Source organism: Sminthopsis crassicaudata, chromosome 5, assembly GCF_048593235.1.
Source record: "Sminthopsis crassicaudata isolate SCR6 chromosome 5, ASM4859323v1, whole genome shotgun sequence".
In the NCBI taxonomy this organism is placed as follows: Eukaryota; Metazoa; Chordata; class Mammalia; order Dasyuromorphia; family Dasyuridae; genus Sminthopsis; species Sminthopsis crassicaudata.
In genome coordinates this window covers 285,905,825-285,918,752 of record NC_133621.1, presented here as the reverse complement: position 1 = coordinate 285,918,752, position 12,928 = coordinate 285,905,825, and the positions used below count along the sequence as shown (strand labels likewise).

Sequence of the window (12,928 nt, the reverse complement as noted above, 5' to 3'; positions counted from 1 at the left end):
TTGTGACCCCATTTAGAGTTTCCTTAACAGAGATATTAGAACGATTTGTCATTTCCTTCTCCGCTCATTTGACAGATGAGGGAACTGAGGCAGACAGGGTTAAATGACTTGACCCCAATCACATAGCTACTTAAATGTCTGAGGGTGGATATTCTATCCATTGAGTCACCTAGTAGCCGTCACAACGCTACCCAATAATTAGAGATAAGCAAAAGTGGAATTGGTTGGTGAGTTCCCCTTCATCAGAGGTATTCAACTCCTTATTGGGTTTGGAGAAGTGGGTATTTGTTTTCAAGCATGAGTTTTACTAGAGGGTCAACATAGTGATTCCATAAAGATATAGAAATTGTTGGGGGAGGGTTAAGAAGAAATGAATTAAGCACTTATTGGAACACCTACTATGTGCTAAGCACGTTTATAAATATTGTCTCATTTGATCCTCATAATAACCCCAGGAGAATGTTGATATTATCCCTATTTTATAGTTGAGAAAAATAAAGCTCAAGAAGGCGTAGAAGCTTGATCTGGGTCATCAGGAAACAAAAATAGTGATTGTTAGAAGCTCTCTTATGTAATTAAAAAAAAAAAAAAAAAAAGCTTTACTGAAATAATGTACCTAGACTTTAAAAGGGTATCCATAAAACAGCTTAGAAAACACCATGTTGTACCAAATGCTACTTCTTTACCCATTTCCATAAATGTATGGATGGAAATCGTGTTAGATCTGGATTGAATTAACATGGATTGAAATCCTGGCTCATACCCCTTACTACCTATATGATGAATCACTTCTTTGTGACTCCGTGCCCCATCTATGAGCTGAGAGTCCCTTTTGAAATAAGGGTTCCTTTCAGGCCTACATCTATGAATATTCTATAATGTAAATTTCCTGAGATTAGGAAGTTTCATTTACTTCCCCAGTCATCCTATCCCCTGTGCCTTTGGCCATTTCAAGTCCTTAATAAACCTCTTTTGAATGAATGAGTGACTGAGGGAGGGAGAGAGTGAATGAAGCTGAGAACACGGAATCAAGCCAAAGTCACCGAATGGATAGTAGAGTGAGCAGTAGAACCTCTCAGCATCCACAGGCAATTCTCCAAGACTGCAAGTTACAGATAAATTTCAGGGGAGAGCGTTCCCACCCCAGGAGTCTCTCCACTGATGAAATCACAGATCTAACCACAGAAATTACATATGAAAGAGAAGTCATCTTCCCATCATTTAAATACATCTTAATAGGCTAATTTCTTTCAAACTCTTGATTGGAGTTTTGCACTGAGCAACATTTTTCACTTATTCATTGATTTAACATGCTGCTTTTAAGGAAGAGACTCTGATGAATGTTAAAGCCTCTTTTTAATGATTCACGATGTTAGATAATTCCTGGAGTCATTTTTTTTACCTCCTCATCACACCAACGTGCTTCAAGCTATCAGAGGGCCTTGTCTCCTTTGCAGAAGCTCATCAATTTCAGAAGCTGCCCTGAATTTTAGTGAGGCCTTCGGGGAAGCAGCAAATGAAGACCTGCCATGGATAGAGGGAACTTAACCCCCGGGGTTCCTAAGGATCATCATTTATCCATAATTGGCTAGACCTAACAAAAAAGGTTCGGTGTTAGGGCCGCAGTGAAGCAAGATCTCACACATTTCAGCTAGAATGCCTCTTTAAGAGGTAAGCATGAGGCAGGTAAGGAAGCTTGGGAGGGACCTTGGAGCTATAGATTCTCCTCACTTTGCAGATTAGGCCCTCAAAGCTGAGACAGACTTGCCCAGAATCGCAGTTAGTCTCCGAGGCCAGGTTTGAACTCGGGAAGAGTCTGACCCCAGGTCTGGTCTGACCCCAGGTCTGGTGCGCTATTCACTTCACATACTAAGCCCCGAACAGAATGCGTGTTGGCTGACTGACTGGTTTCCTGAGGAGAAATTCGGTACAGTCCTTCCTGACTCCGAGTCCTGTGCCTAAAACAACAGCTTTTCAGCATCCTGGGGGGAAGGTCGGCTCAATCCTTCAGAGGGCTGAAACTGATTGCCAGCCGTCGGAGCGTACCGTGGAACCTCATCCCGCCCCACCCCGACATCAGCTCCCAGAGCAGCTCGGGACGCCGGGCAGGCTCGGTACTCGCTGAAGGGTGCCAGTCGCGCCCCCAAAATAAGTTAAGAATAGTCAATTTCTCCCCGCCCTGGTTGGATGGGGAGGGGGAGGGGCGCTACGGGGTGGAAACTGAAGGAGAGGACCCAGGTCCTTCGAAGGCTTTCTTGACCCTAAAGACTTTCTTCTTCCTCCTCTTCCTCCTGTGCCCGCTAGCTGGTCACCTGGGCACTCGCGCGCAGAGCCGCCTGGACGCCGCCGCGCTGCTGCTGCTGCGCTTGCCTCTCCGGGCGTGCGAGGAGGGGGCGGAAGAGAAGATATCCATAGTAACGGAGGATGCGAGGGGCACGGAGCAAGAAGTGCCGGGGAAGAAGGAGCGTGTGTAGTGGCGGCAGCGGGCTGTTAGGTATCTCGTCATAGAGCCCCGCACACCCCCCCAGCCCGGCGCCCCCTGCTCTCCCCGGGGCCAGGCCCAGCTGGCCCCGCCGGGGGGCTCCCGCAGGAGGAGTGGCTCCTCCCTCTCCGACCACTCCGCCTCATATTTCCTCCCTAAAACCCTTCCAAAAAAGAGAGAAACAATGGAGCCGGCGAGCCAGCGCTAGAGGCTGCGACCGGGGGAGGCACGCTTCTGCTGCTGCTGCCGCCGCCGGCACGCGCGCGGGGATGTGTGTGAGAGGGTGAGGGTGAGTGTGCGTTCCGAGAGCGTGCAAGGGCGCGCGGCGTGGGGGAGGGGGCTCCGGGGCTGCGCGCTGCGCCGCGGAGGCGCCGCTGCTGGGGCTCGGCTCGGGCTCGGGCTGCTGCTGCTGTCACTGGCGCGGCTGGGGCCGGGGCGGGCGGGCGAAGCGAGCGTGCGTGTGCGCGCGGCCCCCGGAGAGGAGCGAAGCGCCGCCGGCTGGCGTGGGGAGGGCGCAGGAGAGTAGCCGAGCTCTTCGCTCGATCGGATCAGCCTGGGAGGCTCTGCCTTCCCTGCTCGCTGCCTGGGGGTCGCAGAGCCCGAAGAGATGGTCCCGGGAGAAGGCTAGAGAATCGCAGCGCCCCCCCACCCGCACCCCCGCCCCGCACCGGCACCCCCGCCCGCCCTTCCATGCACGGCTGTGTGTGCGCGTAGCCCGAGGCTCGGAGCAGCGCGAGAGCCCTTGCGGATCCTGGGTCTGGGCCATCCCAACGCGGCTCCTGGTGGTCGCTGGTGAAGCCCGGGGTGGGTGAGTAGCGAATGTGGCACTAGGCAGTGCACGGCACAACCCTTCGCGTCCTCCTCTCCCTCCTCCTCCTCTCCCTCCTCTTCCTCCTCTTCCTCCTCCTTAACGACACATCCTCCGCTTGCGAAGATGCGGTTTAGAGCAACTATTTCTGCAACTGGGTCAGAAAAAAACGAAGACGGGAGGGAGAAAAAATTAAGAGGAAGCAGCTTCGCCGCAGCCCTAGTTCCTTACGTGTAGACATTCCAGCCCGGCTAAGCAGCCTCCATCCCTAGATCCCGGGTGGGCATCTGCCGCCTCCGGCGGTCCACCTAGGGGCGCTTGCCTTGCCCACTTCCCTTCACGTCTACCAGCCTTGGGGGCTCGGGGGTTGGTCAAATGTGAAATTGCCCAGCGTCTTCCTAAAACGGTCGGGGGGCATTTTCCCACAGATCTCCCCTCCGATGTGAGGAAGCCCTGGCTAACTACCCTCAATGGTCTTTCCGGCGCCTTGCCAAAGCGTGCGCCCGGAGCCGCCTTCAGGAGTAGTAGAAAGGAGAGCTCCCGAAGAGGGGCATCTCGAGCGCTCCCCGGGCATTTTAACGCCCGGAAGAATAGGGTGGCCGGGGGCGGACGTGGGCATGCACTTTTAAAACGCTGCATCCCGGAGAGCAGTAGCAGCAGCTGCTGTGCCTGCACCAGCTAACTGCTTTTGTGAAGGTTGTGTCAACGCTTCCATTGTAAACCGCCCCACCCCCAATTCTCGGTTCCTTCTAACTCGGATAAGATTTTACTCCAGAAGAAACTTGGGAAAGCCCGAGGAGGTCTGGGTGGCTTCCACGCCCACCCCCAGCTTCTAAGAACGCCGGCCCGGCTGTGAAAGATAAACCAGGACGGTACAGACCGGCATCCCGGGCTTGGGATCTGATTGCCCCGGAAGGGTAGTCCGCGGGGCAGTCTTTGGCGTCCTTAAGAGGTCACCCGTGAAGAATTGGTAGGGATAGGATTGGACCTGTGACTTGAAGGGTCCGGGTGGCTTTAGAATTTCCTGGCTACAAGTGTTGCTATGAGGGATCGAGAAAGGTTAGCAATCTCTAGGTGCCTTGAAAATGAGCTGGGTCCTCACTAAAGCAGAGAAGGGAGGAATATAAATCAATCCCAGCGCCTCCAAGTCCATTCTCAAACCTCCTTCTGCAGACTCAGGAGTACATGTTTCCCAATGCTGCCCGTGCTCACTTGAGGTCAGGACCCAACCTGTTTGTGTCTGACATGTTTATAGACAAAGTAACAGTCTCTCTATTAAGTCAAGTGCTCCAGGGACCTTTCCTGGTGTTATAGATCAGAAGTGCTAAGGTTTCCTCTGTCAATAACCATGCAAACAGGAGTGTTGGAATAATGACCCTCAAAACCGCAGATTCAGGGAGGGGGTGCTTTTAATCTAATCTGGAAATTGAAGCAGACACTCCTTAGCATCAGCTCCATTAGACCCAGCTGCTTTCCTTGGAGAATATTGAAATGTACATAGGACAATAGAGCACTTTGATGGGAAACTTGCATGAGGGATTTGCTTTAAGTGCTAATTTTCAAACTTTATTAAGGATATTTATTTACTTGCCAGTGGAACAGTTATTAGTGAGTCAACTAGTCTTTATTCAATTTAGTGACTGACCTTTAGAGAAGAATCTTATATTTACGCTATGAATTATAATGGGTTGTTAGGGCTTGGATGTTTCTATTAAGGGCTTGCTTTTCTGTTGAAGTATTAGAGCTTAAAGTCATCTAGCTTTATGTGAAATGGAGCAAATTAAATTGTAAATTATTCCTGGAAATAACCCTTCGGAATATTGTTACTATGTATTTGGACGTCAGAGAAGCAGGGTGATATAATGAAAGACCTGGCACCAGGAAGCTTGTGTGCCATGAACTTGGATGGGGATTCAAAAAATGCTTCTTCATTTTCATAAACGTCTTTTTTTTCTTTGAAATTTTTTATTAATTTTATAATTATAACATTTTTTGACAGTACATATGCATATGTAATTCTTTACAACATTATCCCTTGTACTCCCTTCTGTTCTGAATTTTTCCCCTCCTTCCCTCCACCCCCTCCCCTAGATGGCAGGCATTCCCATACATATTAAGTACAATTTCATAAACTTCTAACTGAAATTTAGCACTTCCTTCTATTGTGAATGTAAGCAACAAATGGGATCTGCCAAAGGGGTCCATGTCACAAAAAAGCTGAAAAATTCCCAGTCTGAGTCTTAAGTTACAGAGAGAGTATCAACATGCATTGGTGAGGGGAAGGAGGAATATCTTCACCCTGGAGTCTGCTTCAACATAAGTATTAAGAAAGCTAAAAGAACTCTTCCCTCTCCCTTTTCTTATTTGGGTATCAGCAGATGTGGTTTATGGCTTACAATGAGTGAACTTACATGAAGATAGTTTCCTCCTGCTTCTAAATTTCTGAAGTCACATTTAGGAATGAGCCATTTTCGCATTATTGCCACTTTCACATCTTTAACATTGGCTTTAAAAACAGTAAGACTGTTTCTGGCTAGATGCTGAAACTATACCCTGTATATGACAACATGGGCTTTAAAAGCACCGAGACTGTTTCTGGCTAGATGCTGAAACTATGCCCTGTATATGTCAACATATGTCAGTAACATACATCAAAATAGTTAATGTCCCAGCAGGAAAGAACAATTAACAAGACTAATTAAGAAGTCGGTCTGCCTTGACTGAAACCACTAATGGCCATGAGTAAAAGAATATGCTTTTGTATTTGCAGAGACATGTTTGAATTTTCCACATCTTGTATTTTACATCAGGAATCTATGATTAGCCAACATGTGGAGAGCACTGAATACTGATACCTATAATCAAGGCATAAGGTCTTGCTTAGACTAACTGTAATTATCCTTTATAGGAGAAATAGAAACGACAACTTAAATCATCAATGTGTTCCTTCTTCCTTGCTTTGGACAATAGCCAGTATGGGAACAGAGATGTGCCATTTGATTTAGAAGCAGTATCCATCAGTAAACCTTGGAATAGAGGTAGAATGCATAAGTATTGCCAACCTAGCAAGTTCTTTTGAGTGAAAAATTGTGTAAGCCACCGCTGCCTTCATTGTTTATATTGATATCTTCTGCCTTTAAGAAGATAATTACCAAAGAGCAGCAATGTCGAAAGGTTTAATCATTTGCTTGATGGAGAACACTGACATACTTACATTTATCCTCCCACAGGAGTGTCAATAACGCCATCTTCCAGAATTTCATCATGATGCACACCTAATTTTTTGTGTAAAAAAAAAAAAAAATCTTTCTTATAATGCTAATGTGAACTGGAAAACATTCATCTTAATCCAATTTTTGCTCTATCATCAAGAAAATGTAGAATGAATCCTGCAGAAATTTCCTTTTCTACCAGACAATATCAACAAAGACCACATGTCATAAAATTTGCTAGTCGAGATCTATAGCTCATTTTTTCTTAGAAAAACCAAGGGCATATTATTTTTTTAGCTATAAATGCAAGTACAGTTCTAAGCTCCATGGTACCGTAGGCTGGATATTATTTTACTGGGGTTCTGTCAATCCTTATGCTTATTCCTATGATACAGTCTGTTGCAGTAGAAGAGTTCCCTACTTTGAGAATCAGAAGCCATAAGTCCCAGTTCTGCTATTTACTAGCTTTATAACCCTGGACAAATCATTTCACCTTTTACCACTGACTAAGCTTTCTCTGTTTTCTCATTTGCAATTATGTACTGTTTGAAAGATCTCCCGATTACCTTTATGTCAGTACCCACTCCCTCCACTGACACAGAGTGGATCCTCTTTGTGACCTTATAGAAGATCAAAGGAATTGCTCTGCCCTCCAAATTCATCACCCTGTAGTCATTACTGGTGATGGGAATCCCCAAAATAGACCAAACTAGTTCTTGAATAGAATCCATACAGTCTATCACTCATGAATTTGCTCTATCTCTGGACTTCTGTCATTAGAAATGACAACAGAAATGACCCCTGCCCCTTTAAGCTCTTTCTTTGATTGGCTGGTCCCTTCCAGACTCTCTATTTTAAGGAGACCATCTTGGTCATCTCTTCTTTATTTTTTCTTAGGCTGTGCAAATCCTCACTCTCTGGACTCTCTTCATTCCTCCTTCTGCTTTCTTTTGTTGTTGTCTTCCTCTCCCTTAGAATGCAAGGTTCTTGAGAGCAGACTATCTTTAGACTGCTGATTATTTGTATTCCCAGCACATATCTCTGTGCTTAGCACATAGTAAGTGATTAATAACTGCTATTAACTTGATCCATATCCAAAGCCCTTCCTGCTTTGTAATGTGCAAATACACTATCTGTACTGCCTATCTTCCAGGGTGGTTGGTAAGAAGGTGGTTTATACTTTTATTTTAACTTTTTTTATTTACTTTTTTACATTTTTACATTTTTTACTTTCCCAGAATCACACAGCTAGTAAGTTTAAGTGTCTAAGGTTAGCTTTGAATTCAGATCTTGCTGATTCCAGAGCCAGTGCTCCATCCACTGCACATCTAACTGTCTGATAGCCACATCATTGAAATCTCCTTGTTCCTGTTGTCCACACTTACAATTTGGGGCCATCATGCTTGTCCATTTGAATACATATTTATCATGAAATTAAACTAGGACTTAAGAAAGTAAGTTGGCCAGCTGGAAAAGACCCAAGAATCTATCAGTCCAGCTTCCCTCATTATGACTCCCATTTTACATAGTAAACTGAGCAATTTGCCCATCATCACACAAGTCATGATCTTCAAAAACAAAGGTCCAACGAGAACAACAACAAACTTTTATTGCATGTGGTCTATGGTCTCCTCCATGTAGTCATGTCCTCCTGGGCAGCAGGTGACAAACCATCCCTATCTTCCCATCTCGTACCATTCCTGTCTCTGCTCTCCCATAAATAGTCCATCCACCATGGTGGAGTCCTTCCTCCAGTTTTCTCCACATTGCATAGATACAGATGGGACACACAAAGCCAGATGTGGCTTATCTGCCCATACAATTAATTTTCTGGCCTGAAATTATTTAAAATGATCAACCACTAAAACCATTTATTATGTTCTTTGATTTTGCTCATCAGGACAAAGTTATACTATCTCAGACAGAGAAAGAACTGTTTTACAGGTTATTTTGAGGGTTGGCTTTTTTTTTTGAGAGAAGAGGATATTCAGAATTCATTTTGAAAGTGATTAATTCTAGGCCCTTTCTCTTCATTACAGATAATAGTTAGCCAATTATTTTTAAAGTACTGATGATTTCATTGGTTTAGGAAATTCCCTATGCAGAAACTTCAATTCAAGGATAGGAATAATAAATGAACCTATGATTTCACTGGTATGGGAAATGTACAGGGATTCCCAGATGAGTACACTCCCAATTTGGATCTGTAACTTGAATTTAGGAATTCATCACCTTTCTACTCTCATGGCCTCCCCATGGCAATCTGGTGAAGTCTATAGATCCCTTTACAGACTAATGTTTTTAAAATGCATTAAATAAATATCTAATTCTATGAAGGAAGTCAATGATATGGAATCCAATTATCAAAAAAATTTTTGTAAATTTCATAAGTACTAGGTTGAGAACCCCAAACTTAAGCTGCTAATTGGCTTGCTCAGGGTTATACAAATAGTCTATTTCAGAGGTAAGACATGAATCCACTAAATACAAATTGCTAAATGTGGGTAATTATAAGAATTGTCACCTCAACATTTGCCTATTTTGTGCATATATACTTATATAGTACATATATATATATGTATGTATAGATAGATCAAAAGATATAACTTTAAAGTTTGCAGTTTATATTTTCTCAATTTATCTTCAGTGTCTCTGGTAAGTGGGTGCCATTATTATTCTAATTTTATAGATGGGGAAATTAAGAAAAGAGAGAGGTTGAATCTCTTGGCCAGGTCACACAGCTGGTGAGCATCTGGCAAAGGCCCACAATCAATAAGCATTATTAAGCACCTGTTACATTCCAGCTATTGTGCCAGGTGCCTAGATTTAGTAAGATAAATAACAGTGTCCTTTCGTTAAGGAGCTTTTGTCAGGGAGGCTAACATATAGTCTACTTAATCTCCCTAGCCTCAGTTTTCACATCTGTAACAGTGAGAGGGTTGGGTTAGCTGACCCCTAAAGACACTGCTAGCTCCGAGTCCCCAAAATCTTAGTTTTAATAGTCTTATGTGCAAAATTAATGCAAGATAATTTGAGAGGGATGATGCTGAGAGGGATAATTGAGAAGCTGATGCTTGAGGGAAACCAGGAATTCCCGGAGGTAAAGGTGAGGAGGAGGAAGTGTATTCCAGACATAGGGAATAGCAAATAGGAAGGCATAAGGAGAGCAGATAGAATGATACGTATAAAGAGGGGTATCAAGGCCAGTTTGGCTAGAGCTGGTGAGCACGAAGAGGAGGATGTTAGGGAATATGACCAAAGCTAGTTATGAAGGACTTTAATATTGAATAGTAAAATTTGAATCTCATGAGAATCTTGGATAAAAAGCACCATTATACCCATTTTACAGGTGGTAAAACTGAGGCTGAGTGGTCAACTAGCCTGCCTACAATCCTATAGTCAGTACATTTTGAAGTCAAATTGTAAACTCAAATCCTACTCGACTCCAAATTAGTTGCTTTTCATCCTTTCACTTGAGGAAAATTCACACCTGAATTTTAAGAGGAAGAAGCACAAGAATCCTTTGCCCTATAATTTTATACAGCTGGGTGAAGTTTATAATGGTCAGTTCTTCAGGGATTTCCCAAGTGTTACTGGTTACAGATTGGCTCCATGATTGATGGTTGTTACTTCTCAGAGGCTTTTTTTCTTTCTTCCTTCCTCTCTCCCTCCCTCTCTTTCTTTCCTTCTTCCTTCCTTCCTTCCTCCTCCCTCTCTTTTTACCTCCCTTCCTCACTCTTTCCCTCACTTTCTTTCGCCCTCTTTTCTTCCTTCCTTTCTTCCTTCTTCCCTCCCTCCCTCCTTTTTTTCCTTCCTTCTTTTTTCTGACATTGTAGGATACTACTGCTCACTCTAGAGAGTAGCTTCTCTTCACATAGGGAAGACTTCATTGAAATCAGTGGGTGCCAAAGGCATAAACCAGAGTGGAGTTGGGCCATATGTTTGGAAGGTATTCAGTTCTGTGGTTCTAGTAACATTCAGCGGACAGTGAGTGTGTGTGGCTATTTTAAAACACAATATCTCAGGAAGAAAAATAACACACTTTTAAAAAGATCTCCCCACTCTCCCCAAAGCCCTAGTTTATATTATTACTTTCGTATTACTACGGTTACTTCTACACTGCCTGTTTCATATTTAATATGGTATGAATGCTCAGATGCTTTGTTTTCCTTTATGTAGAATTCAATGCACTTTAATTATTTAGGTATTTGAGAGGCAGCATGGGCCAGCCCAGAGAATTGGAATCAGTCTGGAAGCATTTGGTTTGAATGCCAGATCTGACACTTACTAGCTCTGTGACCTCTTTCCAATAGCTTTCTAAGTTGTCAGTGAGCTATCTTTCGTTGGGCACCTACTGTGTGCCAGATACTGGATGTTCATTAAGCACCTACTAAGTGTCAGATACTGAGCATTCATTAAGCACTTACTATGTGCCAGGTACTGGATGTTCATTAAGCACCTAATGTGTGCTAGATACTGTGCTAAGTATTGAGCTTTCCAAGGGAGGCAAGAGTCTTTGTTCTTAAGGAGTTCAGTCTAATGGGGGAGAAAATATATAAGCACCCTACACAAAGAAGAAATAAGGGGAAGAGGAATAAGAGAGGATAAGCATTTACATAGTACCTATATTTGATCCTCCCATCAATTCTGGAAGGTCAGTGCTATTATTGTGCCTATTTTATGCTTGGAGAAACTGAGGTAAATTAAGATTAGGTGACTTGCCCAGGTTCACACATCTGGCAAGTACCCGAGACTGGGATTTGAACTCAAGTCTCTTGGATCTCCAGCAGCTATAGTGACACAGTGAAGAGTGCTGAACTTGGAGTCAGGAAGACCTAAATTCAAATGTGTGCTCAGACACTTCCTAGCTGTGTGACCCAGGGCAGTTTGCCTCAGTTTCCAGATCTGTAAAATGGAGAAGATAATGGCAAAAACTACTTTAGTATCCCTGCCGAGAAAACCCCAAAAGATATCAGGAAAAGTCCAACAGGACTGGAAAACAACTGAACAACTTCCAGAACTCAAGCCACAATCATACCCTGATTCCATATATATCGGAAGCAATCTCAGATTGCTCAGATCAGAAGCAATCTCAGAAGGAAGGTTCTAAGTTTTAGGAGTCCTGGGAAAGGCTTCTTGCAGAAGAATAAGACATTTTCTCAGACTTGAAGGAAGCAACGAGAAGGCAGAGATGATGGAAAAAAAGGTAAGGGGGCCAGTGACAGTGAACCAGGAAGAACATAGAAGTGAGTAAAGTATAAAGAGGCTGGAAAGAAAGGAGGGTCTCAGATAGGAAAGAACTTAAAAGCTAAACAGGATTTTATAAACAGATGGTGGAAGCTCCCCCCACTGATGAAATCCAAAGTCCTTGATGTAAACATTTCTAAATGCACTTGAACGCCAGTACATTCTCCTTCATTTGAATTCAAATAAGATATTGTTTTACTTTAACCTTAAATGATCTCTTCCCTTTTATAACATGTATTATAACTCAATTTCATAGGCAACCACAGAACGGCTGTTATTTTCTGAAACAACAGGTGGTATCTTTCACATTTGGTAACTCACAGGTCTCGTTTTTCTTACATTTACAGTTCATAATCAAGTTTATGGGTTTTTTCTGGAACTATAAAATGTAGAAAAATAAGCACTTTATCTTGATCTTTGTGAGTCACATAATTCCTCCAGAAAAGAGTTACAGATCATATCAGTATCTCTTAGAATTTTTCCCTGTCTTAATCATCAATTTAACATGAGAGTATATTGTGTGTTGGTGTTTGTGTGTGTACTTTTACTCCCTGCTCCCCCACCCAAAGAAAGAACTGCCTTTGCTTACTAAATACCTCCCAAAGGTTTGTGGGTCTTATAAATGATGTCATTTCTGTTATCAAATTTAATTTTACAGAAATTGATGTAATCAAATTTGGTATTCAGCTTTAAATTTAAAATCTACAAGAATTCTCTGAGTTATAATACCAGTTTAATATTTCTTATTGGAAAATAATGATTAGCTACTTTCTATACACTCTTTTCATGCTGTTCTTGGTAAGACATCTCTTCCCAACCCCATCCTTTCTTTTTTTTTAAGAAAATTATTGTGAAAATGCAGTATTTCCCTTTTTACTTTCTTTGATCTTCACAACTTAGTTAATATCAGATCAGTTTTTCTTCCTTCTTTTTCACTAGAATATATACATACTCTTTAGTCCCCTTTCTCCTTCCCCTCATTCCACCGTCAAATTAAATGAGATAATATGTTTAAATATAATAAGGGCTTAGCACAGTGCCAGATACATAATGGATACATAATTCTTTCCCTTCCCCAACCCATACCTATTTAACTCAGGAAAATATTTCCCCCATTCATGAGCCAAAATACGATCCTAATCAATAACTGGTAAGAGGAACCTAATTTATACTGTTGTA

At 43.1% G+C, this 12,928-nt stretch overlaps 1 protein-coding gene across 19 annotated transcripts in view; it reads left to right on the top strand.

Annotated features, from left to right (window-relative positions):
• Positions 1-12,928, top strand: part of ANKS1B (ankyrin repeat and sterile alpha motif domain containing 1B) — a 1,348,742-nt gene that overhangs the window by 1,136,986 nt on the left and 198,828 nt on the right. Inside the window, exon 1 of one of the 19 annotated variants that reach the window (XM_074267174.1) lies at positions 2,508-2,771. The exons of 16 other annotated variants lie outside the window; for them this stretch is intronic. The gene's annotated coding sequence lies outside the window, so the exon portion shown is untranslated. Of the gene's footprint in view, positions 1-2,507; positions 2,772-2,960; positions 3,291-12,928 lie in introns of those variants that run through there. 2 more of the 19 variants (XM_074267173.1, XM_074267172.1) reach the window with 2 other exon arrangements.